The sequence below is a fragment of the Trichechus manatus genome, unplaced genomic scaffold, assembly GCF_000243295.1.
Source record: "Trichechus manatus latirostris isolate Lorelei unplaced genomic scaffold, TriManLat1.0 scaffold00179, whole genome shotgun sequence".
Taxonomy (NCBI): Eukaryota; Metazoa; Chordata; class Mammalia; order Sirenia; family Trichechidae; genus Trichechus; species Trichechus manatus.
Window position 1 is genome coordinate 446,326 of NW_004444115.1, and position 6,722 is coordinate 453,047.

A 6,722-nucleotide genomic window follows, 5' to 3' on the forward strand; every position below is an offset into this window, starting at 1 on the left:
ACTTTAGATGAAGGTTTACAGAACAAATAGTTTCTCATTAAACAGTTAGTACACATATTGTTTTATGACAATGGTTAACAACCCCACGGCATGTCAACACTCACTTCTCAACCTTTGGTTCCCTATTACCAGCTTTCCTGTCCCCTCCTGCCTTGTAGTCCTTGTCCCTAGACTGTTGTGTCCCAATACTGTCATTTTGTTTTATGGGGCTGTCTAATCTTTGGTTGAAGGGTGAACCTCAGGGTGACTTCATTACCAAGCTAAAAGAGTGTCTGAAGGCCATACCCTTGGGCTTTCTCCAGTCTCCATCAGGCCGGTAAATCTGGTCTTTTTTCCAACATTCTTTAAAGAGATGGAAAAAACAGTCATTAACTTTAAGTGGAAAGGGAGGAGGCCCCGGATAAGTAAAGCATTATTGAAGAAGAAAAAAGTAGGAGGACTCGCACTACCTGACCTCAGAACCTACTATACAACTACGGTAGTCAAAACAGCCTGGTACGGGTACAACAACAGATACATTGACCAAAGGAACAGAATCGAGAACCCAGATGTAAATCCATCCACCTATGGTCACCTGATCTTTGATAAGGGCTCAAAGTCCATCAAATGGGGAAAAGACAGTCTTTTTAACACATGGTGCTGGCAAAATTGGATGTCCATCTGCAAAAAAATAAAATAGGACCCATACTTCACATCATACACAAAAACTAATTCAAAATGGATCAAAGATCTAAATATAAAACCAAAAACCATAAAGATCATAGAAGAAAAAATAGGATCAACACTAAAGACCCTAATACACGGCATTAAAGAGGATACAAACCATAACTAACAGCATACAAACTCCAGAAGATAAGCTAGATAACTGGAATCTTCTAAAAATTAAGTACTTATGCTCATCAAAAGACTTCACCAAACGGTAAAGAGAGAATCTATAGACTGGGAAAAAAATTTTTAGTTATTACAAATCCGATGAAGGTCTAATCTCTAAAATCTACAGGAAAATCCAACAGTTCTACAACAAAAAGACAAATAATCTCATCAAAAAATGGGCAAAGGAAATGAACAGACACTTCACCAAAAAAGACATTCAAGCAGCTAGGAGACATATGAGGAAATGCTTGCGATCACTAGCCATTAGAGAAACACAAATCAAAACCACAATGAGATACCATCTCACCCCGGCATTACTGGCACGAGTCAAAAAAAAACAGAAAATAACAAATGTTGGAAAGGCTGCAGGGAGATCGAAACCCTTATGCACTGGTGGTGAGAATGCAAAATGGTACAACCATTTTGGAAAACTATATGATGCTTCCTTAAAAAGCAAGAAATATAAATGCCATATGATCCAGCAATCCCATTCCTAGGAATGTATCCTAGAGAAATAAGAGCTGTCACACGAATAGACATATGCATGCCCATGTTAATGGCAGCATTGTTCACAATAGCAAAAAGATGAAAACAACCTAGATGCCCATCAACAGATGAATGGATAAACAAACTATGGTACATACACACAATGGAGTACTATGCAACGATAAAGAACAATGATGAGTCTGTGAAGCATCTCACAACATGGATGAATCTGGAGGGCATTATGCTGAGTGAAATAAGTCAATCACAAAAGGACAAATATTGTATGAGACCACTACTATAATAACTCATGAAAAGGTTTACACACAAAAAGAAACAGTCTTTGATGGTTACAAGGGAGGGGAGGGGTGAGGGTGGAAAAACACTAAATAGACCATAGATAAGTTGTAACTCTGGTGAAGGGTAAGACAGTACGCAATACTGGGGAAGCCAGCACATCTTGTTCAGGGTAAGGTCATGGAAGCTCCATGGACAAATCCAAACTCCCTTAGGGAGTGAATTACTGGGCTGAGGGCTGTGGAGACTGTCTTGGGGAACACCTAGCTTAATTGGCATAACATAGTTTATGAAGAAAATGTTCTACATTCTACTTTGGTGAGTAGCGTCTAGGGTCTTAAAAACCTTGAGTGGCCATCTAAGATATTCCACTGGTCTCACCTCATCTGGAGCAAGGGAGAATGAAGAAAACTAAAGACACAAGGGAAATATTAGTCCAAAGGACTAACAGACCACAACTACCACTCCTTCACCAGACTGAGTCCAGTACAATTAGATGCTGCCCAGCTACCACCACTGACTGCTCTGATAGGGATCACAATAGAGGGTCCTGGACTGAGCTGGAGAAAAACGTAGAACAAAATTCTAACTCAGAAAAAAAAACAGACTTACTGGCCTCACAGAGACTGGAGAAACCCTGAGAGTATGGTCCCTGATCACCTTTTTAGCTCAGTAATGAAGTCACTCCAGAGGTTCAACATTTTAGCCAGAGATTAGACAGACCCATAAGACAAAACGAGACTAAAGGGGCACACCAGCCCAGGGGCAAGGACTAGAAGGCCAGAGGGGACAGGAAAGCTGGTAATAGGGAAACCAAGTTCAAGAAGAGAGAGTACTAAAAAGTCATGGGGTTGTTAACAAATGTCATAAAACAATATATGTACTAACTGTTTAATGAGAGGCTAGTTTGTTCTGTAAATCTTCATCTAAAGAACAATTTAAAAAAAAATTTTTTTAAAGATTGAGGATGAGATTAAAACATTCCCAGACAAACAGAAGCTAAGAAAGTTCATCTCCACCAGATCAGCCCTACAAAAAATACTAAAGATGAAAGAGAAAAGACACTAGAAAGTAATTCAAAGCTATACATAAAAAGAAAGATCCCTAATAAAGGGATCCGTATGGACAAATAAAAGGGCTTGTGATAAGGTATTCATGCTTGATAATTCTAAATGTTTTGCCCTTCATGTTTTTTAATAATAAATATACAAAAACAAAAATAAAATTACATTACAGGGCACTTGAAATATAAAGACATAATTAGAGATAACAACAACAAAAGGAGGGGAGAAGAATGGTACAGATATAGAATTTCTTGTGTGTTAATGAAGTTGTTACTAATTTACCCTATGAAGTTATAAATACAATCTGTTAAATGTAATATTCTTGGTGACCACTAAGAAAATATCTTTAAAAAAATACACAAATGGAAAGGAGAAGGGAAACAAAATGGTTCACTGCAATAAACTAACAAAACACAACAGTAGGCTGTAGTAAAGAACAAAGGCGAATGTGTCTTAAACATAAAAAACAACAAAACAGCAGAAGTAACTCACTTCTAATTGGTAATTAAAGTGAATGTAAATGCACTATATGCTCCAATCCAAAGGTAGAGAATGATAGAATGGATTAAAAAAAAAACATGATCCAACTATATGCTGTTTACAAGGCACACTCCTTAGACCCAAGTTCACAAATAGGTTGAAAGTGAAAGTATGTAAAAAATATTCCACGTAAATAACAACCAAAAGAGAGCTCGGGTGGCAATCTTAGTATCAAAGTAGACTTTAAGACAAGATCTATTAGAAGAGATAAAGATGGACATTATATAGTGTCTTAGTCATCTAGTGCTGCTATAAGAGAAATACCACAGTTGGATAGCTTCAACAAAGAGAAATTTATTCTCTCACAGTCTAGTAGGTTACAAGTCCAAATTCAGGTCGTCACCTCCAGGGGAAGGGTTTCTCTCTCTGTCAGATCTGGAGGAAGGTCCATGTCATCAATCTCCCTTGGTCTGGGAGATTCTCTGAGCAGGAACTTCAGGTCCAAAGGATGCGCTGTGCTCCCGGCACTGCTTTCTGGGTGGTATGAGGTTCCTGTGTGTCTCTGTTTGCTTCTCTCTTTTATATCTCAGAAGAGACTGGCTTAAGACAGTATGCAATCTTGTATACCTCATCAGTATAACTGCTGCTAATCCATCTTATTAGATCATAGTGATTAATGTACAACACATAAGGAAATCACATCAGATTACAAAATGGTACACAATTCTACAATACTGGGAATCATGACCCAGCCCAGTTGACAGATATTTTTTGGGGACACAATTCAATCCATGATGTATAGTGATAAAAGGGTCAGTTCATCAAGAAGATTTAATAATCATAAATATATAGGCACCCAACATGGCAGCACCTAAATATATTAAGCAAACACCAAAAGAATTGAAAGGAGAAATAGATAGCTCTACAATAATATTTGGAGACATCACTACACCACTTTCAATATTGGACAGAACATCTTGAAAGAAGATAAACAAGTAAACAGAAGGCCTGAATGACACTATAAACCAACTAGACTTAACAGGCATATATAGAACACTTCATCCAAACACAGCATAATATAAATTCTACTCCAGGGCATATGGATCATTCTCCAGGATAGACCACATGTTAAATCACGAAGGAAGTCTTGATAAATTTAAGATTATTAAAATCATACAAACTATTTTCTCTGACCACAATGGAGTGAGGCTAGAAATCTATAACAGAAAAAAAAAAAAACTGGAAAATACACCAACTTATGGAAATTAAACAACACACTATTAAACTGTCAATAGGTCAAGGAAAAAATCAAAAGGGAAATCACAAATGAAAATGAAAGCACAACAAACTAAAACTTATACGATACAGCGACGGCAGTACTCAGAGGAAAACTTACAGCAATAAATGCCTACATGAAAAAAGAAGAAAGATCTCAAGTAAACAGACTAACTCAGCAACTCCAGGAACTAGAAAGAGAAGCGCAAACTAAGCCTAAACCTACCAGAAGAAAGAAAATAACAAAGATCGAGCAGAAATAAAATCGAAAATGGAAAAGCAATACAGAGAATCAACAAAACTAGAAGTTAGTTCTTTGAAAAGATCAATAAAATTGACAAATCTTTAGCTAGACTGACAAAAAAAAAAAGAAGAAGAGAAACGATTCAAATACCAAAAGAAACATGAAAGAGTGGACATTACAATTGACCTAATAGAAATAAAGAGTATTATGGCAAAATATTATGAACAACGGTATGGCAACAAACTGGATAATCTAGATGATTAGAATCACATGACCTAACCAAACTGACTCAAGAGGAAATAAAAAGTCTCAACAGACTCATAACAAGCAAAGAGATTGAATCAGTGATCAAAAACCTCCCAACAAAACAGTCCTGAACCAGATCACTTCAGCAGGGAATTCTACCAAACATTTGGAGAAGAATTAACACCAGTACTGTTCAAACTCTTCCAAAAGATAGATAATGAAGGAATACTCCCTAATTCATTCTATGAAGCAAACGTAATACTGATACCCAAACCAGACAAAGACACCACAAGAAAAGAAAACTATAGGCTAATATCTTTTATGATTATAGATGCAAATATCCTCAACAAAATACTAGCAAATAGAATCCAACAGTATATTAAAAGAGTCATACACCATGACCAAGTGGGATTTATTCCAGGAATGCAGGGCTGGTTCAACATTAGAAAATCAATCAATGTAATACACCACATCAATAGAACAAACGAAAAGAACCACGTGATCGACTCTATGAATGCAGAAAAAGCATTCAATAAAGTCTAACACCATTTCTTGATAAAAACTCAAAGATTGCAATAGAGGGGAAATTCCTCAATATGATTCAGGGCATATATGAAAAGCCAACAGCCAACATTATACTTAACAGAGAAAGGCTGAGAGGTTTCCCCTTGATGTAGGGAACAAGACAAGTGTATCTGCTCTCACCACTTCTATTCAATATTGTATTAGAAGTCCTAGCCAGAGCAATAAGACAGGAAAATGAAATAAAAGATATCTATATTTGAAAAGAAGTAAAATTATCTCTATTTGCAGATGTTATGATCCTATATATACAAAATCCCAAAGAAAACTTGGGGAGCTAATAGAGGAATTTAGCAAAGTTGCAAAGTGCAAGGTCAACAAACAAAAATCAGTGGAGTTTCTATACATCAGCACTGAGAAGTCTGTAAGAAAAATTAAGGAAATAATTCCATTCACAACAGCATCTAAAAGAATAAAATACCTAGGAATAAATCTAACCAGGGGCATGAAGGACTTATACAACAACAACTATAAAGCACTGCTGAAAGAGATTAAAGATGACTTAAATAAATGGAAAGATGTTCCATGTTTTTGGATTGGAAGACTTCATATTTTAAGATGGTAGTACTACCCAAAGTGATCTATAGATTCAATGTAATCCCAATCAAAATTCCAACATCCTTATTTACAGAAATGGAAAACCAATCCTCAATTTTATATAGAATGGCAAGAGGCCCTGAATAGCTAAAGCAATGTTGAAAGTGAAGAACAAAGTAGGAAGATACATTTCTTGATTTTAAAACATACTATACAGCTACAGTAATCAAAATAGACTGATAGACTGGTATAACAATAGACACATAGACCAATAGAATAGAAGTGAGAGACCAGAAATAAACCCACACATCTAAGGTCAACTGATTTTTGAAAAGGGTACTGTCTTAGACTGGGTTCTCTAGAGAAGCAAAACCAGCAAAGTGTATAAATATATATAGAGAGAGAGATTAGATCAAGGAAACAGCTCACGTGATTGTAGAGGCTAGAACGTCCCAAGTGCATGGATCAGGGTAGAGGCCTCTCCCAAGTCACACAGCTGCAGAAGCTGGCAAGCCCAAGATCAGAAGGTCAGAGAGCAGGGCTCCCACTCACAGGCTGTGCAGATTGACAAACCCCAGGTTCAGAAGATAAGCTGACAGCTCAAGTCCCAAGAACGGGAGATGAGATGACAGGAAGCAGCC